Raw genomic sequence first — 12,163 nt, 5'->3', positions numbered from 1 at the left:
AAACATAGCAAGCCATGTGCCGATTTAGAAGCAAATTATTGTTCTATTACTCTTCCAACCTACATGTATTTGGTTCTTGTTTTTGTCCGCAACTGGTTAAAACATGATCCTAAAGCGCTGCTTTATGCCAAATGTGAAATAATGATCACTCCAAGTAAAATTACCCACAGTTCCAAGTCTTGGTAACTTAGAAATAATGTCTGTTTCTGAGCTCTGGGGACAGTTTTGGCATCAGCAGGGTTGGAATAAGCTCTCTTGGCGTCCAATGCATGGGTTTCCGAATGAGCCCTCTCACTCTTACTTTGAGCGCTTGCTCTTGACAGTCACACAATTCTTAGTACAGGGAAGCAATGTTCCCTATAAGGTGCGCGACCCCCCCCCCCGTATCAGAGACGGTATGCAGGCCGGCCGCTGAGAAGTGAGGTCAGTACCGGGAGTGGACCAATCCAGTTACCTGACATGAGGTCAGGTGACTGAACTGGTCCAGTCCTGTGCCATCACCGACCCCAGACAAAAGTGATCAGATCTTCGCTACATGACCACCTCCTCCTCCTCCTGATCGTAAGTCGTGTCAGGCAGAGCGGAGAGTTGTAGCAGTAGGCTACCGCTCTCCGCTCTGTTTGCACTAAGTACAAGGGAAGGGGGAGGCTGTGCGGCACTGCTTACAAGGGAATGGGGCGCTATCTAGAAGAGGGGGTGCTATCAAGAAGGGGGGCTGTGTGTGCCTATCTACAAGGGGGGCTGTGTGGCTATCTACAAGGGGGGGCTGTGTCGCTATCTACAAGGTGGGGGCTGTGTGCGGCTATCTACAAGGGGGGCTGTCTGTGGCTATCTACAAGGGGGCCTGTGTGTGGCTATCTTCAAGGTGGGCTGTGTGTGGCTATCTACAAGGGGGGAGGGGCTGTGTGTGGCTATCTACAAGGGGGGGCTGTGTGCCATTATATACAAGGGGGGCTGTGTGGCAGTATATACAAGGGGCGCTGTGAGGCAGTATATATAAGGGCCTGTGCGGCAGCATATACGGGGCTCTTTATGGCAGTATATTCAAGGGGGTCTGTGTGGCAGTATATACAAGGAGGTCTGTATGGCAGTATATACAAGGGGGCTGTGTGGCAGTATGTACAAGGGGCGCTGTGTGGCAGTATATACAAAGGGGCTGTGTGACAGTATATAAGGGGGGCTGTGTGGCAGTATATACAAGTGTTTGTATGCCAGTATACAAGGGGGTCTGTGTGGCAGTATACAAGGGGGGCTGTGTGGCAGTATATACAAGGGGGCTGTGTGGCAGTATATACAAGGGGGCTGTGTGGCAGTATATACAAGGGGGGCTGTGCGGCAGTATATACAAGGGGGCCATGTGGCAGTATACACAAGAGGGGGTCTGTGTGGCAATATATACAAGGGGGGGCTGAGTGGCAGTATATACAAGGGGGGCTGTGTGGCAGTATATACAAATGGGGCTGTGTGGCAGTATATACAATGGGGTTCTGTGTGGCAGTATATACAGTATCAACATGGGGTAGTATCCACATGGGGCTGTGTGGCGCTATCTACTGGGGGATGTGTGTGGCGCTATCAACATGGGGTCTGGCATAAAGAAAAAAAGCACCACAGCATTTGAAAAGCAATTTCTCCAGATTACGGCAATACCCCACTTGTGTAATAAACTGCTATTCGGACACACGGCAGAGCTCAGAAGGGAAGGAACGTCATTGGGCTTTTGGATTCCAAGTTTGCTGGATTGGTTTTCTGGCACCATGTCGCAATTGCAAAGCCCCTGAGGGACCAAAACAGTGTGAACCCCCCAAAAGTGACCCTATTTGGGAAACTGCAGCCCTGAAATAATTTAGTGAGCATTTTGATTCCACAGGTTTTTTGCTGAATTTAGTGGAGCTAGGCTGTTCACCGTGGGCTATAAATGACATATTTACTTTATTCTGCGGGTCGATGCAATTACATCGATACCATATGTATATTTTTTTTTTTAAGCTTTATGGTGTTTGCACAATAAAATCACGGTTTTAAAAAAATTATTTTGTTTTTGTTTTGCCAAATTCTAACTTTTTCATTTTTTCCATCAAGAAAGATGTGGGCTTATTTTTTGCGGAACAAACTGTAGCTTTTATTGGTAACATTTTTGGGTACATGCGACTTTTTGATCCCCAATTATTACATTTTTTAGGAGCTGAAGTGACTAAAAATAGCAATTCTGATATTGTTTTTTCATAATTTTTTATAAATAAATATAATTGTATTTTTATAGCTCAGTCTGTTACTGACGCGGTGATACCAATTATGCATAGTTTATTTTATTTTTTTATAATAATAAAGGACTTTATAAGGGAAAATGGGCCATTTTTAACCCTTTCATGACCAAGGGTCATTGATGCCCCTTTGTCCAGGTCAAATTTTCAATTTTTCATATACACTTCTTTAAACGATAATATCTTTGGAACTGCTTTGAATATCACAACCATTTTACTTTGTTTTTACAAGACTTATGAGACTTTCATTTTCTAGATAAGTTTAATTAATTCAGTGTTTTTAATTTTTACTAAGAGCAGACAAATCACTAAAAATGTGAAAAACAACACTTTTTTGTAATTTTATATATATATATATATATATATATATATATATATATATATATATACACACTGTAGAGCACTGTAACAATTAGTCCTCTTCTCTCTCGGTCACCCTGGATCACTGTGAGGGGAGAGTGAAGAGCGCTATATACACACGACCATGAAAAAAATGGCAGTCAACAATGGATCAACTGTCAGTTTTTCATGGCTGTTTCGCATCAATGTGTCTCAAAATTTGAATCCATTTCCCGGCCGTCTGAATGTTTCTAACTGCCATTTGCCATCCGTTTTTCATGGACGTTAAAAAAATTGGATGAATTTTAATTGTTAGGGTTTTTTTGTCCCAACCCCCTGGAAACACCCCAGTGCCCATGTAGATAGTGACGCAATACCACTGTAGATAGTGCCACATTGCCCACATAGATAGTGCCATTGCCCACATAGATAGTGCCCACTGTAAATAGTGCCACAGTGCCCACATAGTGCCACAGTTCTCCCTGTAGATAATGCCCACATAGTGCCACACACAGTGCCCATGTAGATAGCACCACAGTGTCCCCTGTAGGAAGTGCCAATATAATGCCACAGTGCTCATGTAGATAGTGCCACACCCCCTGTATAGAGCACCCCCATTTAGATAGTCCCAGACCCCTGTATATAGTGCCACCCCCTGTAGATAGCAACATCCCCCCTGCAGTTAGTGCCACTCCCTCATAAATGGCACCCCCTTCCTGTTAATAACACTACTGTAGTTCACCTGTAGGAGTGGAATCCCTCTGGCCGAAGATTCCACACCTACAGGAAGCCACTGATGTCTCTGTCCATATATGGACAGCGACATCAGGGGTTAACTCCACAAGCGGAATGCCCTGCCAGAGCGGGGATTCCTCTCTAGGAGTAGCCCATGACGTCACTGTCCATATATGGATAGTGACACCAAGGGCTTTTCCAGTAGCAGAATCCCCGGCACAGAGCGATCTGACACCAGAGATTCTGCTCCCAGAGAGAGCCGCTGACGTCATTGTCAATATATGGATAGTGACAACAGGGGCTTCTCCAGTAGCAGAATTCCCGGCCAGAGTGTCGGCTGGGGATTTCACTCAAAGAGAGAGCAACTAACTTCACTGTCCAAATTGACAGTGATGTCAGGGGCTCTCTCTAGAAGCGAAATCCCCGGCCAGTGCAATCTGACACCGGGCATCCCTCTCCTAGAGTCAGTTCAGGTGGCGCTATCTACAGTGGAGGGTGCAATGCTATCTACAGTGGGGGGGTTGTTATCTGCAGGTGGGGTGGCACTATCTACAGTGGGGATGGAGAGATGGTGGGGGCTCCCTCTGGGAGGGGAATTCTCGGGCTGAGCGCTGGCCGTGGATTCTGATGCTGGAGGGAGCTTAGGTGGCACTATCTACAGAGGATTTTGTGCTACCTACAAGTGGTTGTGGGTGGCACTATCTACAGTGGGGTGTGTATTCCGGGGCTCACAAAGCCCTGGTCGACATCAGAGTGCAGCGCTGCCCACACTGAAGCAGCACTACTCATTAAACCCCTTAAAGGCTGTCAACGTCTATACACGTGCTAACTGCACGGGGCATTGGCAGTTAGAACGTATACAGCAGTATGGTAGTCGTGAAGGGGCTAATTTTATTATCTCTCTTTATTAAGTACAGTAACAGTGTTCAATGGAAAAGGATTACACAGCGGCATACAGTGTAATTTATAGTAGGTAGCGAGTACGCAGGCCAAAACCTTAATTATCAAATAAAGAGATACAGTATTTCCATTGACATTACATAAAAAGACATATGGACAAAGCATATGTGAACTATTTACAATGTTCCCAGTGCGTAAATAATCAAAACAAGCAATCAGAATGTATGTTTTTAAGATCAAGTAAAAAGGAAGTACCAAAACCGACCTAACAGGAAGAAAATCCATGAGGTGGAGAGTTGTAGGGTTGCAACTTTTGCGTTTAAAACATCAGTGATTTAGTTGGTGGGGGTCTTATTAGCCCTATAAGTGAGCCATGGGTTCCATGTTTTTAAGAATCTCTCATGATTCCTCATCTCCCAACCTAGAAGCTCCTCCATTCTGCATATACAGGGTGGGCCATTTATATGGATACACCTAAATAAAATGGGAATGGTTGGTGATATTAACTTCCTGTTTGTGGCACATTAGTATATGGGAGGGGGGAAACTTTTCAAGCTGGGTGTTGACCATGGCGGCCATTTTGAAGTCGAACATTTTGTATCCAACTTTAGTTTTTTCAATGGGAAGAGGGTCATGTGACACATCAAACTAATCGAGAATTTCACAAGAAAAACAATGGTGTGCTTGGTTTTAATGTTACTTTATTCTTTCATGAGTTATTTACAAGCTTCTCTTTGTTTACAGCCATTGACAAGTCGCATTCCTGGATGAACAGTTTCCTGGAAAGTGGATTGGTCGTCGTGGGCCAGTTGAATGGCCCCCTAGGTCTCCCGATCTGACCCCCTTAGACTTTTATCTTTGGGGTGATCTGAAGGCAATTGTCTATGCTGTGAAGATATGAGATGTGCAGCAACTGAAACTACGGATACTGGAAGCCTGTGCTAACATTTCTTCTGCGGTGTTGCTATCAGTGTGTGAAGAGTGGGAGAAGAGGGTTGCATTGACAATCCAACACAATGGGCAGCACTTTGAACACATTTTATAAGTGGTCAGAAACTTGTAAATAACTCATGAAAGAATAAAGTAACGTTAAAACCAGGCACACCATTGTTTTTCTTGTGAAATTCTCGATAGGTTTGATGTGTCACATGACCCTCTTCCCATTGAAAAAACTAAAGTTGGATACAAAATGGCCGACTTCAAAATGGCCGCCATGGTCAACACCCATCTTGAAAAGTTTCCCCCCTCCCATATACTAATGTGCCACAAACAGGAAGTTAATATCACCAACCATTCCCATTTTATTTAGGTGTATCCTTATAAATGGCCCACCCTGTAGAATACATGCATGTTATCCAAGACTGAATAGAGGGAGGTTCTTGTGATCATAAATTTTGCCACAGTGATCATATGAGTGACCAAGTCATAAGATTTAGGGCGGAAGTCACATGATGGAACCCAAAGCATGATCAATGGGGCGGAAAGTGTCATTGAGGTGAGAGTGATTATTTTGTATCATTTGAGAAATATCATTCAAGAAAGGTCTGATTATCGGGCAGTCCCACCAAAGGTGAGAGAGGCTTCCCATTTGTGCACAACATCTTCAGCATCTGTCAGTCTCTAACAAGTTAATCTTATATAGAAATTCTGGTGTCCTATACCATTTGGTGCATGTTTTTTTAGGAATTTTCTTGTATTTCTACACACTGAGAGAAACCATGAGAGTGTTTTCAAATAAAGGAAGTTTCTTTTTTTTCCCATGAAAGAAGATAGCTAGGTTTAGAAGGAGTATTAACTAAAAGCATATTGGTGTAGATTTTAGATAGGAGACCATTGGGTAGCGAAGGGAGTGGCAAGTAGGTTTCCAGCCAGGTAGGTTCATCAATGTTGGGGAACCTTTCCATGAAGCTTCTGCATATATCAGAGAAGTGTCTAGTGTGCAGGAAAGTGAGTGGGTTTGTGGTTATGTTAGCAAGTAAAGAGGTAAGATCAGGAATCTTTTTTTCCTTAAAGGCTTCAATTATGGGTGTTTTCATCAGATGTCTCCAAGGATCTGGTGGGGGCATTTCATTTCCCATAATCACCGGGATCAGACTAAGGGGAGTAAGAGGATAGATTAATTTGGTTGAGTCTTTTAAGCTGATGAAGCTGTGAAAAGTTGCGATCGTACCTCTTGTAGTAAGGCTATGTGATTTTGTGGATGATCTTGTTTTGAGAGAAGAACACCATAGTCGAGCTTCAAGTTCCTTATCTAGTAGGGCTTTTTGACATCTACATCTAAAGAAGAAGGTTGAGATCTAGCAAAGTGCAGCCATCTACATAAATGATTGGCAGTGCAATACAACGAAGGATCTGATAGGCCCATACCTCCAGATGAGGGCTTCAAGATCAAGAGTCTATGTGGCAGCCTTGGTTTGTGAGTGTTCCAGAGGAAGTTAAAGAATAGATGTTTAATGGAGTCAAAAAAAGGTGTGTGGGAGGTGCCTAGGAATTGCCTTTAAGACATATAATAGTTGCGGAAGAATATATATTTTTAAAAAATCCTTTCTGCCCGACCAGGAGAGCAACGTGAGTTTGAGAGAATGGTGCTTTGTTATACCTGCCCCTGGAAGGACCTAATCGAGTTCCGTTTATGGCAGACCCAGAGGCCTTTGTTAGGCCTCCAGTTGCCATAGTGACCATCGGCACCCCGCAATCGCGCCGCCGGGTGCCGATGTTGTTGTAACTTCTTAAATGTGGCGGTCACTATTGAGAGCCGCATTTAAGGGGATAATCGGCGCGGATCACGCCTGTGATTCCTCCCGATGTTTTGCCTCAGTACTAAGGCTGCTAGTAGCAGCCAGTACTGAGAGATGCCGGGCTGCGGGGAATGCCTGTGTGCTCCGTTAGGAGCACACGTAGATTAACGGGCTTCAGGCACAAGGACCAGCGCTGCAGCCCATTAATCTATGTGGGCTGGTCGGGAAGGGGTTAAGGAAGCAGTTTTTCACAGGGGTGATACTGGTGTTACATTCTGGTTTTACCCATTACATTCTGGTTTTACCCAGATTTCTTAAAGTTTTTTTCCAGGTACCATTTTTTAAGGTAATGAATGATTTATTGCAGCAAGTATGCAATTACAGTAGACATCTTAAAGTCTGAATATGTTTTCACAGTATTGTACTTAATTCTCAGGCAAGTTATTTTGAGTTGAGAGTGAAAAGCTTGAAGTTTCTTATTGATGAATGTATTACTTCATTGTATTGATTAGTATAGTAGAGCTTGAAGTCACGCCACATGTATTTGAAAAATTAAAATAGAAAGAAGCCAGCAAATAAACATATTTTATTTTATAAATCTTTGAAGGCCTCTTAACTTTAGTTTAATATTATATTGTAATTTTTTAGATTGTAAAACTACCCTGAAGGCTTTGTTCCAAAATGAAAACATCACATCAAATCCTGCTGTCCAGTTCAACCAGTTTGAGGAATAAAATATGAATAATACATAGATATTTTGTTCCTTTTTTTCCCCTTTTGGTTTATCTAGAATCGTAAAGGTTATTCACTATGAACTCTTTCGTTTTATATACATATATACTTCACCGCTCAGGCGCTCTCTGGATATGAGACTCAGCTGGGTCCGTGTGAACAAGGGGAAACTGGAGAAGATTTGCCTCAATGGAGAATGGAGAAGATGCAGCAGATGGAAATCACTCAGCTCTGTGTGTACAAACTTTTGCAGAATGTATTCTGAGCCCAGTGATTCTACCTCCAACCACGTGTGTAGAGTGGAATAACGGCCCTATTTCAGGCTAATACCAAATTGGGATAGTGCAGTATTGCCACACACTATTTGAAAGCAAAGAGGTACTTTATTATACTCAAAATAAATAAAGGTGAAATGATAAAATAAAATACATTATAATATATATATATAATTTTAGTTTATTTTTTAATTTAAGGAAGCATTTTAGGGAGGACAATTTTATTTTCGATCACTGTAATCCTTTCTTGCCCAGAATTATAGATTTATAGATGATGCCCAGAATTAGATTGATAGATGATGTCATTGTAATCTGGGAGGGAGATTCTGACATTTTCACCCATTTCTACTGTGAATTTCCTAGATCTACAGATTTATAAGAAAAATACGAAATTATTTACAAAAAACTATTTCAAACCCATGGATATAAATAGCTATATCCAATAAAATAGTTGCCACTATAGACCGTGGAGGGATAATATCCCTAAGGGTATGTTCACATGCTTATCAAAAAACGTCTGAAAATACGGAGCTGTTTTCAAGGGAAAACAGCTCCCGATTTTCAGATTTTTTTAAGCAAACTCACATTTTTCGCGCCGTATTTTACGACCGTTTTTCGAGCTGTTTTTCTATAGAGTCAATGAAAAACGGCTACAAACACGGCTCAGGGAGTGACATTCACTTGTTTTTCTCAGGTGTCTTTTTATGCGCCGTTTTATGAAAATAAGGCGTAAAAAAACGCCCCGTCGGGAACAGAACGCCGTATTTCCCATTGAAATCAATGGGCAGATGTTTGTAGGCGTTCTGCTTCTGTTTTTTCAGGCGTTTTTCGAGGCATAAACGCCCCAAAATATGCCTGAAAACACTACGTGTGCACATACCCTAAGGGGCAATTTAAGAGAATAAAAAGGAATTGCACATAGAAACGTGACTTTGTTTCACAGTCAGAGATGTTGAAACAGAGGTTCACTGAAAGGGACTATGAAAGGAGATCAATTGATAATGCTTTTTGTGCTGTAGAAAATGAAGGAGAAATGGAGGCTCAAGTAGACAGTAGGAAAAAAGATAATACCCTGAATATACCCTTCATCGCAAATTATTCTACAGATTCATTTATGATTAAGAAGATTTTTAGAAGGAATTGGCATATCCTCAAAAATGATCCTGTGTTGGGGAAAGTATTACCAGATAAACCAAGTATTATACATTGAAGAGAAGGCAACATGAAAGATAGGGTTACTAGTAGTTTAATTTAAAAAAAAAAAAAAAAAAAGGACCTAAGAAAGGGGTGGGGAAAAGGGTTCTTTGCATGTCGTAAATGCAAACCATTTTGGGATGCAAAACTTCTGAGTGTCCCACATGGTATTGTTTCGGTTACCTCTAAAGAAACAGGAGAGAAATTAAAGATTTATGGTTTCTCGACGTGTGATAGTCAGGGAGTTGTCTATGTATTAAAAGTAGCCATGTGGGCTTCACTACGTAGGTAGAACATGTAGGAATCTAAAAAAGTGTGTGTATGATTATAATATAATAAAAGGTAAAATGGATCATAGTGTCTTGGCACAATATGCTTTAAAACATAATAAAAACCAGAGGGTGCAGCATTTTTTGTATTTAAGGCAACACCAGACTGGAGGGGAGAATAATTTTTTTAAAAAATCTGTAAAAGGGAAGGTTTTTCGATTTTTCATTTAAACACTTTAGCACCTGATGGGTTAAATATTGACTTTTAATTAAAATGCTTCCTTAAATTAAAAAAAATAAAAATAAAAAAATATATATATATAAATATATATTATTGTAATATATGTAATATATATTCAACGCCAATCCAAAAGAAGAGGCAGCATTCCGATGGTATAGAAAAATACTACATTTATTCACCCAACATACAGGCAACGTTTCACCTTCTCAATCACCCAACATACAGGCAACGTTTCACCTTCCCAATCACCCAACATACAGGCAACGTTTCACCTTCCCATTCAATGGGAAGGTGAAACGTTGCCTGTATGTTGGGTGAATAAATGTTGTATTTTTCTATACCATTGGAGTGCTGTCTCTTCTTTTGGATTGGGGTTTTTAATTTTGTTTTGAGGTCTTTTGTCAAGATTCCTCTGAGAATAGTACCCACCACATGCTAAAGTGCAGCTCCTATATTTCGTTTGTTCCTTGTAATATATATTGTATATTAGTGTATTTTGTTTTATCCTTTCAGCTTTATTTATTTTCTCACATAATTCCACACAAATTATTAAAGATAGGGATATAGTATTATAAAATGTAATATTATCCAAATAGGAACATTCATTTTTGGTAGAATATAGTTAATTTGTGATCACAGGAGTAATATTCACTTTGGATATAATAAGGAATTGTTGTCTTAATCCAAAATTCCCTTTATGTCTAACCCTCCCAGGTTGAACTTTTTCTAATAAAATGTTTTATTTTTTAACAGTACTTGCTTTTCTGCCCTAGGAAAATTCCTTGCTTTTATGGCAGAACTCTCTGGCTATATATAATATATCTAAAAAAAAAATAAAACTTAATTCTTTATTTTTGCTCATGGTAAAAAGTTACAACAAATGTAAGTCCCTGTACACACCTACAGTAAATGCTGAGATGATGGGATTAAAAGAAGGAGGAACCTTTTTGTATATATGTTGCTTTCAAGCGGTATATTGTAATTTTAGATATCATTGGTCTTTGTTTTATATATATTTTTTATACTTTCTGCATGAATTGCTATTCTTTTATACTTCCTGCATGTATTGAAGTTTTTATGTACATTGTTGAAATGTTTTATTGTAAAAAAAAACTTGTAATCTTTAACGCTCCTAAACGAGAACTCTTTAATGCATTTTGTCTTTGATTGATGGCTATTTTGGAAGAAGCCGAAATAGGGCGAAGCGCAGGGTCGGGCTGCTTTTTGGCGTGCTGCTTGATATTTTATATGCACATTTTTATCATACTTATAGTGAGTATAATAAAGGGCCTTTTTGCTTTAAAATAGTGTGTGGCAATGCTGCACTTTCCCAATTTTCTATTAGGGTATGTTCACATGGCCTATTTACGGACGTAAATCGTGGGTTTTTCCCCCGAATTACGCCCGAAAATAGCGCCTCAATAGCGCTGACAAACATCTGCCCATTGAAAGCAATGGGCAGACGTTTGTCTGTTCACACGAGGCGTATATTTACGCGCCGCTGTCAAAAGACGGCGCGTAAATAGACGCCCGCGTCAAAGAAGTGACCTGTCACTTCTTTGGCCGTAATTAGAGCCGTTATTCATTGACTCCAATGAATAGCAGCGCTAATTACGGCCGTAATTGACGCGGCGTTCAAGCGCCTGCACATGCCGGTACGGCTGAAATTACGGGGATGTTTTCAGGCTGAAACATCCCCGTAATTTCAGCCGTAACGGACGCCCTCGTGTGAACATACCCTTAGCCTGAAATAGGGCCTTTTTTCCACTCTGCACACGTGGTTGGAGGTAGAATCACTGGGCTCAGAATACCTTTTACAGAACATTGCACACACAGAGCTTTTCCATCTGCTGCATCTACTCCATTGAAGCAAACGTTGTCCAGTTTCCCCCTTGAGCACATGGAGCCAGCTGAGTCCCATGTCCAGAGAGCATCTGAGCAGTGAAGCATATATGTATACGGACTAATTTCTAATAAAAAAAACTGAAGGAGGTGTTTTTCTTTTTCTCATCATTACTTTAGCAACTGTTGTGGGAATCACGGACAGAACACGGATGTGCGTCCGTGTACTGTCCTTGATTTTCACGCACCCATTGACTTCAATGGGTGCGTGATGCGCAAAAAACGCACAAGTATAGGACATGCAGTGAGGACACACACTGCGTGAAAAACACTGAATGTCTGAATGGCTCCATTGAATTGCATAGGTCCGTGTGACGTTGGTTTAACGCGTGTAACATGGACGTGAAATACGCTCGTGTGAATAAGGCCTAACAATCACAGATAAATAAACCACAATTGTGCTGTTTATTTTATTTTTATTTTTTTTACTGTATCAGTGCAGAGTGCTTTGCTCTTATCCCAAAAAAAAATAAATGCAGAAATACTGTGGCACTGATATACACTAATCATTTATTAAGCAGTGCACTCCATCTGTGTCACATATGAAAAAATAAAAAACCTCTGTGATAGAAAG

The sequence above is a fragment of the Rhinoderma darwinii genome, chromosome 5 (assembly GCF_050947455.1).
Source record: "Rhinoderma darwinii isolate aRhiDar2 chromosome 5, aRhiDar2.hap1, whole genome shotgun sequence".
Classification (NCBI taxonomy): Eukaryota; Metazoa; Chordata; class Amphibia; order Anura; family Rhinodermatidae; genus Rhinoderma; species Rhinoderma darwinii.
The sequence above is the reverse complement of the archived record's forward strand: the minus strand, read 5'-3'. Positions refer to the sequence as shown.